At 44.4% G+C, this 14,044-nt stretch overlaps 1 protein-coding gene across 6 annotated transcripts in view; it reads right to left on the bottom strand.

Moving 5' to 3' along the window:
• Nucleotides 1-12,709, bottom strand: part of fat3a (FAT atypical cadherin 3a) — a 215,487-nt gene extending 202,778 nt beyond the window's left edge. For 4 of the 6 annotated variants that reach the window (XM_039622586.1, XM_039622587.1, XM_039622589.1 and 1 more), the window contains exon 1: nucleotides 12,409-12,620. The gene's annotated coding sequence lies outside the window, so the exon portion shown is untranslated. Of the gene's footprint in view, nucleotides 1-12,408 lie in introns of all 6 variants that reach the window. The other 2 variants (XM_039622591.1, XM_039622588.1) reach the window with 2 other exon arrangements.
• Between the last annotated feature and the right edge of the window lie 1,335 nt (nucleotides 12,710-14,044).

The following is a 14,044-nucleotide window of genomic DNA, read 5'->3' as shown; positions in this document are numbered from 1 at the left end:
CGACACTGTAGCGTTGACAGATACTGTTCCCGCCACCTGTCCCAAAATGTGTTAGACAAGCTTTGGACCCTGCGCCACTGTTACTTCAATAAGTCTTTACGTCCAAAATCTCCTTCTGGTACTGGGCATGGACCTACTTTCTGAGTAAGCAATGAAGCAGGTGTAAGAATGAAAGGATCTGTAGGATCGTTTGAGACAGGCACAAGTGGTCGACTGTTCACTATGGCTGAAACCTCAGCCATGAACGTTGTGAGTACCTCATGTGTGAGTTTGGAGGAGCCCATTTGAAGAAGCATCGAGTCCAGGATACAATGTGTGATGCCGATCATCCTTTCCCATGCTCCTCCCATATGAGAGGAATGCGGTGTGTTGAAGGTCCACGTACATCCGTGTTCTGACAGAAACCTCTCCATGGCTTTCCCATCAAGATTTGAGGGAATCCCCATATCTTTACAAGCTCTGGTGAAATTAGTGCCCCGGTCAGAGTGTATGTTCTTCAAGGGCCCTCGAATCGGCATAAACCTTCTGACTGCATTTATGAAACTGGAGGAATCCAATGACTCAATTACCTCAATGTGTATAGCTCTGACACACAGACAGGTGAAGAGGACAGCCCACCTCTTACTATCAGCGTGGCCTCCTCTCGTGCGACAGGCTGATACAGACCAGGGCCCAAACACGTCAATCCCGACATTGCTAAAAGGTGGTTCCATGCTGAGCCTGTCTGGCGGCAAGTCTGCCATCTTTTGAACTTCACACCTCCCTCTCAGCCTTCGACAAGTGACACACTCGAAAACGAGTCTATTAATGCAACTCCTGCCACCAACAATCCAGTAACCTGCAGATCGGACAGCTCCTTTAGTGAAGAGACGTCCTTGGTGACGTACCTGCTCATGAAAGTGACGCACTATGAGGGTGGTTACGTGATGCCGTCCAGGCAGAATCAGTGGCCGTTTTTCGTTGAACCCTATTTTTGCCTCAATGAGACGACCCCCAATCCTTAATAGCTCATCTGAGTCAATGAAAGGATCCAGGGCAACGAGTGGGCTGCTCTTGGGAATGTTGGCGTTTGATGCAAGACACTCCAGTTCTTTCCTATAGACCTCTTGTTGAACTGTTTTGATAATGACTAGCTTACACTGTTCAAGAATATCCCCAGTTGGGGGTGTGCTGCACTGATGCCAACCCTCACATTTTTGAGCGACACACTCCTTTCCCTTTTTGAAGCTCTGAACAATGTGAATAAGGGTACCAACAGCCCTTACGAGGGAACTCCAGCATGAGAAGCGATTGAACCGCCCAGAGCCAAGATGTTTGAGGACTGTGACCGACAGTGTTGTGACTTGAGGCCTGATTTCACTGTCTTGATCTGGTTCCAAAAGGTCAAACCTCTGTACCATAGGTGACGCCTCTTCAGGTCGACACAAGAATGCTGGTCCAGAGAACCATATTGTGTTCTCAAGGCGGTCTGCTGTGATAGACCGCGTAGCAATGTCTGCGGGATTGTCTTCTGTGCAGACATATTCGCCACTGCTGTGGCATTGTGCTTTGTCTGATTCTCTGGACTCGATTGCTCACGTATACATAAAACCTCCTTTTCTCATTGTAGATATATCCGAGCACCACCTTACTGTCTGTGTAGTAGGTAGGTGACTGTGTCAAATACAATGTCTATTTCAGAGGTGATGACCTCAGACAGATTTACTGCCATAACTGCTGCACAAAGCTCCAACCGAGGTATAGAATGCTGTGGACGTGGGGCCAGTTTGGCTTTACTTGCAACCAATCTAGTGCAGCATCCCCCATCCGCATCCACAGTCTTCAAGTAAGCAACTGCGGCTACTGCTTTCCCCGAAGCATCTGAAAAGACACAGAGTTCTGTTAACTTGACAGTAGTTGGTGACATGTTTGTTATGGTCTGGGGATCCTCAGATGTCTTAACTCCTGCAGAGAATCTCTCCAACTTTCCCACACCTTTTCTTTTTCTGCTGGCAATGGAGCGTCCCAGTCCGAAGACTCTGAGGCTAGTTCTCGAAGCAGCAGTTTTCCTTGAATTGTCACAGGGGAAACAAATCCTAGAGGATCGTACAGGCTGTTCACCGTTGAGAGAACTCCTCGTCGAGTGAATGACTTCCTCTCGTCCTGAACACGATAAGTGAAACAGTCTGAATTCAAGTCCCAGTACAGCCAGAGGCTAGGCTGCATTGGTAGAGTGTCAGCAGTAAGGTCCAAATCCTTCAGGTCTGTGGCATGATCTTCACTGGGAAAGGCCTTCATGACCTCCTTGCTGTTCGAAGCTAGCTTATGCAGCCTAAGGTTAGAGCGAGCCAGCATTCTTTGAGTTCTTTTGAGCAGATCAATAGCTGCATCTGCTGTGGGCAAGGACTTTAAACCGTCATCCACGTAAAAGTCACGAGTGACAAACTGTTCTGCATCCTCCCCATACTCCTTCCGGCCTTCCTGTGCTGCACATCTAAGACAGTAAATAGCCACAGCTGGTGAAGGACTATTTCCAAAGACATACACGTTCATACGGAACTCCATAATCTCTTTCTCTGGGTTGTTCTCTTTAAACCAGAGGAACCTGAGGAAGTTCCAGTCTTCAGGTCGCACCATGAAACAATGAAACATCTGTTGTACATCCACGGTGAAGGCGATCTGATTTTTCCGGAATCGAAGGAGGACTCCTACCAAGGTGTTGTTGAGGTCTGGTCCCGTTAGGAGCACTTGGTTAAGAGACAAACCCTTGTGCTGGGCACTGGAGCCGAAGACGACTCTTATTTGAGAGGGCTTCTTGGGATGGTAAACCCCAAAACAAGGCAGGTACCAATGTTCCTCATTGGGCTTCAGAGGTGGGGCTTCTTCAGCGTGCCCATTCTGGAAGATCCTTGCCATGAACGAGACAAACTCTTCTTTCATTTTGGGCTTCCTTCTGAAAGATCGCTGCAGTGATTTGAGCCGTTCAAGTGCTTGCTCGTAGTTATCTGGGAGCTTTGGTCGTGGAGATCTGAAAGGCAGGGGAGCCACCCACCTGTTTTCTTGATTCTTGTAAACCTCTTGTTCCATGATGTGGATGAACTATCCGTCCTCTATTGAAGGAGCTTCTTTGTCATCGTCTTTTGTTGTCTGGAACACATCGCAGTCTAAAGTGGCCTGTTTCTCACTGGCAAGGGGATGTTTGCATGTGAGGGGAAATGAAGGGGACCCACCACTACTGTATTTCTCTTTTACAGAGTACTTGTTTGGGCATGACTGAAAGAGAGAAGGGCGTCCATTTTTCAGTACGTTAGTGTAGCAAGAGCTGATAACAGCAGGTCTGTGGACATCTCCGATGCACACATCTCCCACAATAACCCAACCCAGGTCCAGCTTCTGGGCATAGGGTGCATTTTGTGGCCCATTCACTTGTCTCCTGACCTTATGAACCCTAATGATATCTCTGCCTAACAAAAGCAGAATTGAAGCTTTTGATTCCAGCTTTGGAATGTGCTTTGCAAGGGCCTTCAAATGACTGATTTAATGCTACCTCCGGTGTTGGTATTTCTGCACAGTTATTTGGGATCTCGTTGCATTCAATCAGTGGCGGCAAAGACAGTGTGACACTGCCGTTGATGGGTTCGATCACAAAGCCATGTGCTTGTCTGCCTTCTGTCTCTTGTGTTCCAGTACATGTCTTCAAAGTGTATGGTGAAGGAGACCCTGAAATGTTGAATAAGTCAAAAAACTCGGTACATGCAAGTGATCTGTTACTCTGATCATCTAATATTGCGTATACCGTAACTGCAGCGTCAGGGCAGCCAGTCGGGTACACCCTGGTCAGACATATTTTTGAGCAGGAATGCCCTGCGGAATAGTTTCCACAGACCTCAGTGCATGCTGTGGAAACAGTCTCATTCAGGTTGGAGTTTCCCTCCCCGCCCTGATCTGGTGCGGAGCGTGCTGTGTTGGTGCACCATTGAGCAAATCCAGGGTGGAGGGCTGCAATGTGGCTCTTGCTCCCACACTCTGAGCAGGTGATGTCATCTTCACAATTCCTTGCCAAATGTGTGGCTCTGCAGCACCTGTAACATATTCCGTGCCTTTTTAAGAGTGCTTTCCTTTCTTCTATTGGCTTCTCTCTAAACCTACGACACCTGGGTAAGGGGTGGGGTTTATTGTGTAGCGGGCAGCGCTCTGCTGGATCTTCTCTAGTGGATGACTCGCTTCCAGATCGGGTGCCAAACGATGCAGTCCTTGTACCGTTGGAAGGGGGCAGAGGATCCGGAGAGACCCTCGTTTTAAAAACTGCCACAGCTTTGTGACCTTCGGCTTTAGATGATTGCTTAGCGCCTGATAACTCACTGCTGAATGCTGTCTGTGTGAGGCCAGGGTCATTGCGCATCCGTGCTTCCCGACACACAAAGTCCACAAAGAAGCCGAATGGGGGATAGGGAGCCCCGTGATCTTCTTTGTACTTAAAGCCTAGGGAAAGCCATTTTTCCTGGAGATAAAATGGCAGCTTCTGCACCACAGGGGTAACACCACGAGGAGTATCCAGATAACTAAGCCCAAGCAGGTCACCATCTTCTTTGGCAGCCTGTATTTCCGACAGCAAGTCTCCCAGCTCTCTTAGCTTACGACCATCTCTGTTTGGAATCTTTGGAAAGTTGTCTAATCTTTTCGATGACCTCTGGTGCACCATAGCATTCATTGAGCCTATCCCACATAGTTCTGAGTCCGTTTGCTGGTTGGTTCGCATACATGGATCGTATTCGTCTGACATGTTCAGCTGAGTCCTTACCTAGCCATTTCACAAGAAGGTCAAGCTGTTCGCTTGGTGAAAGGTTGAGGCCTCTGATGGTATTTATAAACGATGCTTTCCAGGCTCTGTAGCATTCGGGACGGTCGTTGAAGTGAAGGAGCCCTGTAGACACCAGTTCGCGTTGAGCCATAAATCTAACAAGGTCTGACATGTTGTGCTCCATTTCTAGCAGAGTGTACAGTGCACCCCTTTCCTGGTATGTGGTCTCATGTGGGTGGTTGAAGTTGTCTAGGGTTGTAATATAGGGGGTGCCGGTGTAGCCACTGTCTAGAGGCTGTTGAGCATAACTGACCGTTGGTTCTTGTTTAGGGGTGTAGGTGTCACTTTGCTCTGCTTTGCCTGGGAAATGTTCCTTTAGATTTGCTACTATGGGTGTGGTTCGTGTTTGGATGTGTGGTACTGCAACTGGCTTGGGGCTTGCTCGAGTATGTACCTCAGATCCTAGCGTAAAGATCCTGGGGTAAGAGTCTATGGTCAGCGAATGCTGAGGGAGCTTCATCTCTGTGTTATCATTGGAGGTTGCTAGATTAGGCGTGGTTTGGCTGCCATGTGTGGCACCCTTCACATATTCCCTCGTGCGTGTTACTGGGTCATCAGCAGGAACATCTATTTCACTAAGAGTCTCGTTATTATCTTGAATCACTGCAGCCTCCAAAACTTCTGCCTTTGCTTCTGCAGCTGCAGCCCTTTTTTCCATGCGTACTTTATCCAACAACGCTTCAAGACGCATTTTTCGAAGCTGCATAGAGGCTTCTAGTTCTGCTTGCTGCAACTTCAGATCATTCTCCTTATCCATGAATGCTGCTTCAGCCTTAGCTGCCTTAGCCTCTGCACGTGCTTGTGCGGCAGCTGCCTTACTTGCAGCTGAACTAGAATGCCTGGAGGAGCCAGATATATTAGATCTGGTTTTCATTGATGCACTGGTTCTCTGTGACATGTTGCCGTCGAGTGGATTTTGCCAACATCTGCAGCTGAATCTTAGAGCTGAGCTGTTTCTGGAGGATAGCTTTATTTGCCGTGCAATTCCTCACAAGACTGGTCTTTGAGAGGCTGCCATTTTACTGTAATGTCCTCTGCCTCTAACGCCTTGCTAGAGTCGACATTCAGACTAAACTCCTCTTCAAAATGACCACGCAGACAAGAGGGTTTTGACTTCACTCCCTTTACTTAGGCCAGTTGAAGTAGGGTAAAACTGAGAAAACAACATGAAATGCTCTTAGAAATCATAGACAAGGACAAATACACAATAACAGTCCAAATGACTTGTTTAGCCAAAGGCGTTAGTGAATCCTCTCTTTACAAACATTTCTATTAAGCAAACACTGCAATCGCATTTCTTCAAGTAGATTTTGTTCATTAGTAAGGATGAAACAAAATTACATACCGACAATGTCTCCCTTAAAGACCATCATAAGGAAGACAATTCTCACTACAGCAGAGAACAGGAGAAGTCTTTTCCCCAAACAATAGCATGCACTTTCTGATGACATCATAGAACAGAGACAGATTTGCGCACGTTACACCAGGTCATGCCAGAAGGAGGCACTAAAGAGCAACTTTCTCAGGGAAAATCTATTTAAACAGAACACGGTTACATGGTGACAGAACACTATACACTACAAAATTCTCCTGGGGCTCTAAATAGAAATTATTGTGAGTTATGATACTTTTCCCCACATTGAGCCATTACAACCAATTTTAATGTTTCCCCACTGAATTTAACTCCCCAGGGCTCTAAAGTGTGACCAATTGGGTCGCAAATGTGACCTAATTTCTCAATGGTGCGACTAAAAAGAAAAATCCTAGGTCGCACCAGTGCGACCAGCCGTTCAAGTAAAAAAGAAAACGTCTATGCAACTCTGAAAGTCTGTGTGGCCAACAGCAGACAACATTATGCCCTATCATGGCCTAACTGTGCCGCTGAAGCGCCGCAGCACCGACTCCGTGCTGCTACTGTTCGGTCGATTTGTGTGCCACGTAAGTGTCTCTGCACAGATGTGCAGAAAAGGGAAATGACGAAGGAAAGATTTCCCACAATAATCCAATAGTGCACGGTGACACCTGCACATTCTGCCAATGTGCCAATGTTCCACCAAAAAAAATCCTAGGTCGCACCGCTGCGACCAGCCATTAGAGTAAAACAAACAAACAAACAAAGAAGACTCTGCAACTCTTAAAGTCTCTGTGTGGTTAACAAAAGACACACATTATGCCCATATCGTGGTCTAAACCAATCAGAGATAGTCAAGGGCGGAACCTCTCAGATGCCCATGCCCAAGGTAAGATATTCGGATATTAAGATGTTCAGTTCAAAGCCTTTGAGGTACTTTTAATTTTGACTTTTTTATTTTATATATCTTGAGATATTTAAATTTCAGCTCAGCAAAGCACTTTAAGCACAAGAACATTTTCAGTACCGTATTTTTCAGACTATAAGGTGCACTTAAAATCCTTTCATTTCCTCAAAAGTGTGCCTTATGTATGAATTCTGTTTGTGCTTACTGAACGCGAACAGATTTTATGTGGTACACGGCACTCAAAAATCTGTCAAAATGTTTTAGTACGACTTTGGTAAGCTACGAAGCCACACCGCTTGATGGATTGTTGGAGCATTACAGCTACCGTAGTCAGGAGCCTCGCAGATTAATACGTACAATGCTTCAACATAATATTACCGTATTGTGTGTGTATAAGGACCCAAAAATGGCACCTGTTAAGAGACATGCTCATGAAGCAGATTTCAAACTCTATCAGTCATGCAGTAGAACAAGAGAATTCAACATTAATGAATCAATGGTACAAAAGTGGAGGAAGCAAGAAGAATGCATTTCATATCTTAATAAAGTACATCTGCCCTAGAGTTGCTAGCTTAGTTAGCATCAGTGAATTGAACTGGCATTTACTTTCTACTGAAATGATAAATTCAAAAAGCTGACATGCATTTACTTGCCCATATTCATCTGATTTCTAGCAACAGAACTTCAGCAAGTGGTTACTAAGCAGAAAGGTGGATAAATAATGGTAATACATCTAATGTCCTGAGAAGTAAGTTTCACAATTGCCATTTTAAGATCACCTGTAATTGCAAGGAATAAGGAGGCTTTGCATCCTTATTGCAGCTTGCGGTGTGTGTGGCAACTGCTACAGGCAGGATCTGAAGCCAGTCAAGGTGCATCTAGATATGCGTGCAATTAAAAAAAGCAAATACTAGACTAAACGCACACATTTAGATGTACAATTTCTGATATGTTCACACTGAAAGCCTCACAACTTAAACATGAACACTGGCAAAATATCTATTCAATTTAGCTGCCAGGTTTCAAAGAATGTCAGCTGGTTGTTGAGCTAAGATACATTAATGGTAAATGGTAGATTACCAACTTTTTGGCTCAATTTCCTTGATGTTTCAGTTTATTTGAAGTGTATGTTTAAATGTAAGCATCCCATCAGAACATGGGGAAAAAAATGTTTGTTTTTTTAAACTAATTTGTGGTGCTAAGCACAGTGTCATAGACAAAGGACTGGGATGCAGTAGAGCTGCAGTACGTGTGCGAAAAGAGCTTATGGTGAAACTGAGAACAATAACATGCCCATTCTCTTACTCACATGCCAATTGCACAAATGCTGGGGATGAAGCACTAGAACACAGCAACAGGCAACCCCCATCATGGATAAAGAAGGCATCCAAAGAAATCCCCCAACTCTCTCCCTCTCATATACACACAGGAAAATGAAGGAAGGGGGGAGAGGGCATGCAGAGTGCTGGCATTTGGCTCGAACAGACGCTCACAAAGCTCTTGGGACCCCATAGATGAAGGAAAAGTAGGGGGAGAGTGAAGAAGGAGGAGGGGTTGCAGCAATGCCATTTCCAAGCAGCCAGCTTGTGGAGCAAGGCACTCGGAGAGAAGGAGAACAAAAAGAATAGAGAGAATAGCTCCATCTTCTCCTCCCCCTCCTCTCTTTCTTCCATGTAGAGGTCAGTGTGCTCAGTGGGGAGGATCAGCCACTGCAGGCAGTCCTACAGTGCTCTGCAAAGTGCTCTCACATATTATCTGCAGCAATGCAGTCCGAGTCAAGATCAAGGCTGGAACATCTATCAGTATACTGCTAAACAAATCCCGACTAACATCGGAAGCCCAGCCTCATCCAGCAATGTTACGCTGTCAGAAATTGGTCAGAGCTGCTAGGCTTTATTGTGAAAGGAAAATGTTAGTCATGGGGCTGAATTGTTAATAAATGTGACTATGAACCTGTTTCACATGATTGCAAAAATGATGCAGCTCAAAATTGGCACCAATCTAACAAGTTTAGGTTTAGGTAATGAAATATGCACATGCCACATTATCATCAAAAGTACCTGGAAAACTTCTGCCATCTTTTAAAGGCAAATCTCTAAATTTTAAATCCTACATCACACATTAAAATTACCACTCAGAAGCACAACAAAACATCTCCAGCTCAGTTCGCTTGTATTTCCTCTGTATCATGGACAACTCATGACACCTCCTACACTAGACACTTCTGAGCCAGCAGCTCAAAAGTGCAGCCTCCTTCCTCAGACTGACTCAACCATAAAAAGTGATTTAGGAAATTATTCCTACCATTCTCTGTAAGTATAAGACGTGGTTGTTCAAACATACATATAGTATGGAAGTTTTCAATTTAATTCAATTTTTAAATGTGGCCGAATCATAGCAACTGTTGCCTCAAGGCAAGTTGTAGCACACAAAGAAAAAGAAAAAAAAAAAAAAAAAAAAAAACTGTTTCAAAAGAAGAACTCATCATGTTACATTCCACTGCATGAATCTAAGTAATTTGTGTCCTAAATATGAATATTGAATTGCAGTTTTCTGTTAGTGTTTACTCTGAGTAATTCACTCACATGGGACAAAGTTTAGACAAAAAGGCTTATAGTTGCATCACTCCCACAAACTTAATAACCAGGTTTAAACAAATCTACAAACAAAATATCAGAAATATCTCATATAAGATGATATCTTTTAGTATGTACAAAAAGCTATAATTAAACCTGCCACACGGTAGTCTAAAGCAGCCACTGTATTCCAATTAGGCTTTGCATAACAGGTAAAGGACAAGGGTGTAAAGAAGGAATTGTTAAGTATGATAAGAGGTGATGATGAAGGGAGGAGCTGTTAGGGAATGAGGAGTGGAGAAGGAGCTGCACGGACTCTGGCAGGGCAGAGCCAATTAAGAGTGGATGCCTAGCAGGTCTTGTCTACCTGATGAAAGGTGAGAGGAGGAAGAAGCACCTTCATACTCTCTCCATCTTTCTGGCATACACACACACACAGTAGCAGATGTGTGCAGACACGCACATGACCGATTTAAGCTGACAAAGCAGTCTCTCTCTCTCCCTACATATGACATATATATATATATACACATATATATGTTGGTGTTGTTCCCAGATCATCATGAAAATGTTGTTCCATTATATATATATATATATAAAAAACACCCAGCACGCCCTTGCGGGCAGTTTGTCCTTCAAGCTCGGGTCCTCTACCAGAGGCCTGGGAGCTTGAGGGTCCTGCGCAGTATCTTAGCTGTTCCCAGGACTGCGCTCTTGTGTGTGTGTGTGTGTGTGTGTGTGTGTGTGTGTGTGTGTGTGTGTGTATATATATAAAACAAAAAAAATGGCATCATGTGGGATTTTGTTGTTTCGGAATGATGGGAAAAATTTGGGAGTGACAGCAGCGAGAGCCAGCGAGCGGGAGAGAGAGAAAGAGATGTGTAACGTTTAGGGTGGAGTGCATAGTTAGTGTGTTGTGTGAGGTGAAATATAAATGTAAAATCAAAAGCAGTCAAATATGGCCAATTATATTTTGGAACTAAGTGGGTTAACCCAGTGGTTCCAAACTTCTTTTGCTAGGCCCCCCTTTGTTTTACAAGAATAACGCCCACTGTATCCCACTGTAACTTTACTGTATAAAGAGCTAACATCTTCAAAATGTCAGGAGTAGTTAGTCATTACAAGAAGTGTTTGTGAACTAAAAATCAAGAATGTGGGATACCGTTTGTCCATGATTTGGAGAGCCCAGCACATGCTCCTGACGCAGGGAAAACCAGTTCTGCAGGGGAGACCTACCTTGGCACATGTGCAGGTGAAGCCAAAGGGAAGATATGCTTCACCATATTTTCTAGTCTTTGGCTTGGAAGGAAGTTGGTTTGGAAACATATTTGGCGATGCTTCATCTCCTGCTTTACATTTGTGTGGGAGCCCCGTCAAAAACCTCTCCACTATGCCATCAGTCTCCAAGCGTTCTTTTTCTTTTTTTTTTGCTTTTCATACCCCCAATGGCTCTCTGCCGCAAATAAATAAATGTCAAATAAATAAATAAATAAATAAATGAATGAATAATCCCAAAAGTAGCTATATTAATAGTGAAACAAACAAGAAAAGAAGGCAAAATATTCCCTCCAAACAAAACTTATAAATTGTAATTGCGCAAATCAGTCCGTGCATGATTATATTGCTCCGCCCATCAGTCTGCACAAATATATCCCCTATCGTTGGTTATTGGACTGACGATTGTCAGTTGGAAAATATTTACATATCACCCAAGCTTACCATACAGTACATAAAATCAAAATTCACATGTAACTGAAACGTTTAATTATGCGGGCTACAGAAAATTAATTAAGTTTAGACTATATTTATATGAAACCTGTATACTTAATGAATATGTATACTTCCTTTTAACCATATGTAATATCTACATATGTAGGGTTTTTTTTTTTTAAAAAAAGGTTTTGGTTTTTCCACCCCATTTGATGTCCATGCCACCCTAAGAAAATTTCTCTAGATCCGCCCCTGCCAGTGCTCATGGTAAAAAGTACTGCGCACACGCTAGCTACCGACTTTTTCATTAATGCAGCTCCACCCTGAAGATCAGACCCTTACTGGGCGCTAGTAACCTAGATGACATAGCTTCTCTTCACACACACTACATATCGATGCCCCCAATGCCCACGGGACACTTAAAACCAGTCCCAGTTGTTGCTTCCATCTGTATGTCTGCAGCAACACACACGTTAACCTCGAAACTAGAGCACGTCTGCATCACATCACAAGAAGCATCCGAGGATTTCTCCCGAGCGCGTCCAGACTCATGAAACACGATTATTTTTATCATCTTCGTTCCACTCCCAGAGCGCTGCTGTAGGCGACAGCATTACAGAAATCATTCACATAAAGGTGCGACGGAGGCCTGCTTTGTGTGTGTGTGTGTGTGTGTGTCTACTAAAGTTGCATGACCAGTACCACACAGCTGGGCTTGTCCCGGTGGAGCAGAGACAGCTACACGGCGGTTCAGTCATGGCGGCTGTAGCGGAGACTGGACCACTAATGGTCGGAGACCGCCGACCACCGTTTTCCCTCCACACCGTGAGGTAGCGCGCACCTACTGCGCTGTAATACGGCGCAAGCAGCAGTAAGCGCTCATCTCACCTCCACCATCCCTGTTTTCAGTAAGGAGAAAAGAAAATACACTGCCGGCTTTCCAGAGCCGTCCCCCGCATTCGCTTCGCACCGTTTCCCCCCCACCGGCCCCTGAGCTGGACATGCGGTTTCCCGCGGATCTTACCCGGCCACGCTGCAGAAGACCTTGGTACGAAAGTCCGTCCAACTCCGCACGATCCTCCAACAATGACTGCAGAATGTCCGCTTCGATCTGATCCGCGCCCCCGCTCTGCTGATGCTGCTCCGCGAGCCGCGCGCTCACGAAGAGGCCGGGGCGTGTGCAGAGATGCACGGGCAGAGCGCAACCTGCCGGAGATGCACAGATTTAACCAATTCTTTGCTCCATTTAGTCAAGTCAGCTAAGCTAAAGCTGTCACTAAACAACTTGCTTTCGCAGTTTGCTTTGGTTTATTATCCATGTGCACTGTGAAACCCGTTTTGCAGCATTTGGCTGATTCTGAGCAGAGTAAAGACCTTTACACTTCAGAATTCCTCCATCAGTAGAAACATTCAGATCACTGTGGTACAAGCTCATCTTGCCTTCCTCCGTAGATGCTTGATTTTGGTGTCTCTTGATTTTAGGCTGACAGTAATATATTTATTTTTTCAAGAGTGTTCTTGACTAGGTCAGATATTGGAGATGGAGATGTTTCCTAATCGAATAAAGATATCTGTAATCATCAACATTCATTTGCTTCCTGTTTACCTTTTTCTAATGGACTGTTACACATTCCCAGTAGAAAAGTAATCTGTCTAATTATCTGTAATTAATTTCAGCTGTCCTCCCACCTATTGCCACTCATTATCCTGTGTGTGTAAAAATTTTTCTCAGTTTCCCTTTGTAATGTTCTCCCTTTTGCTGTGTCCTCTCAGTTTCTTCCTCATTGCCTAGTAAGTTTGTTCTGGTTTCTTCCATGTCTGAGTAATTTTTTTTTAATGTAAATACATTCTGTAACCATAAATTCAGTAATAAAACTGACTTTTAGTTTGTCCTGCATTTCCATTTCGTGTATTTTGAGTCCTACTCCTGCCTGCCAAATAGCCAGCAATGACATAGGTACTAGGAGACAAAACATATAATCATGATTTTTGCCTAACTTAACAACTTACACAACCTGCATATAATTTTCCTGCTAACCAGTTACCATTACATCTGTGCAGAGGTTTTTAATCACAATATATATATGGAATCAACCTTCCTGATTCCATATATAATGATACAGAAGAGCTGAGCACGCGGTTTTACTCAGTCTGCCAAACCGTTTTAGATTCGGTGCCCCCCCCTTTAAGCTTAGGCAAGTTAAAGCCAAATCTGAACCCTGGCTGAATGAAGACACCCGTGCTGCCAGAAGAAAGTGTAGGAGAGCTGAACGTAAATGGAAGAAGGATAAACTTCAGATCTCATACCAAATATTACAGAATTACTGGAATTCTTATCAGAAAACTGTAAAAGATGCTAAGAGGAAACATTTTGCTGCTATTATTCAGGCAAATTGCCGTAAGCCTCATGCCTTATTTAAGACTATTGACATGGTCCCTCATGCTTCACAGACTGCTGGTGTCGAGTCCTCTCAGGAAATTTGTGAAAACTTCCTACACTTCTTTATAGATAAAGTGCCATCTGTGAAAGGGCAGATTTCCCATTCCATTCTCGACCCTTCTATCCCTGTCCTTAGCTCTGCTGTCTTTCACAGGTTTGAGCCAGTTTCTTTGCTCTGCCTGCAGGATTTGGTTTCTCACCTGAAGCCCTCAGGTTCCCC

This window comes from Oreochromis aureus, linkage group 14 (genome assembly GCF_013358895.1).
Source record: "Oreochromis aureus strain Israel breed Guangdong linkage group 14, ZZ_aureus, whole genome shotgun sequence".
Taxonomy (NCBI): domain Eukaryota; kingdom Metazoa; phylum Chordata; class Actinopteri; order Cichliformes; family Cichlidae; genus Oreochromis; species Oreochromis aureus.
Note: the sequence above shows the minus strand (reverse complement) of the source record. Positions and strands in the feature narration are given on the sequence as shown.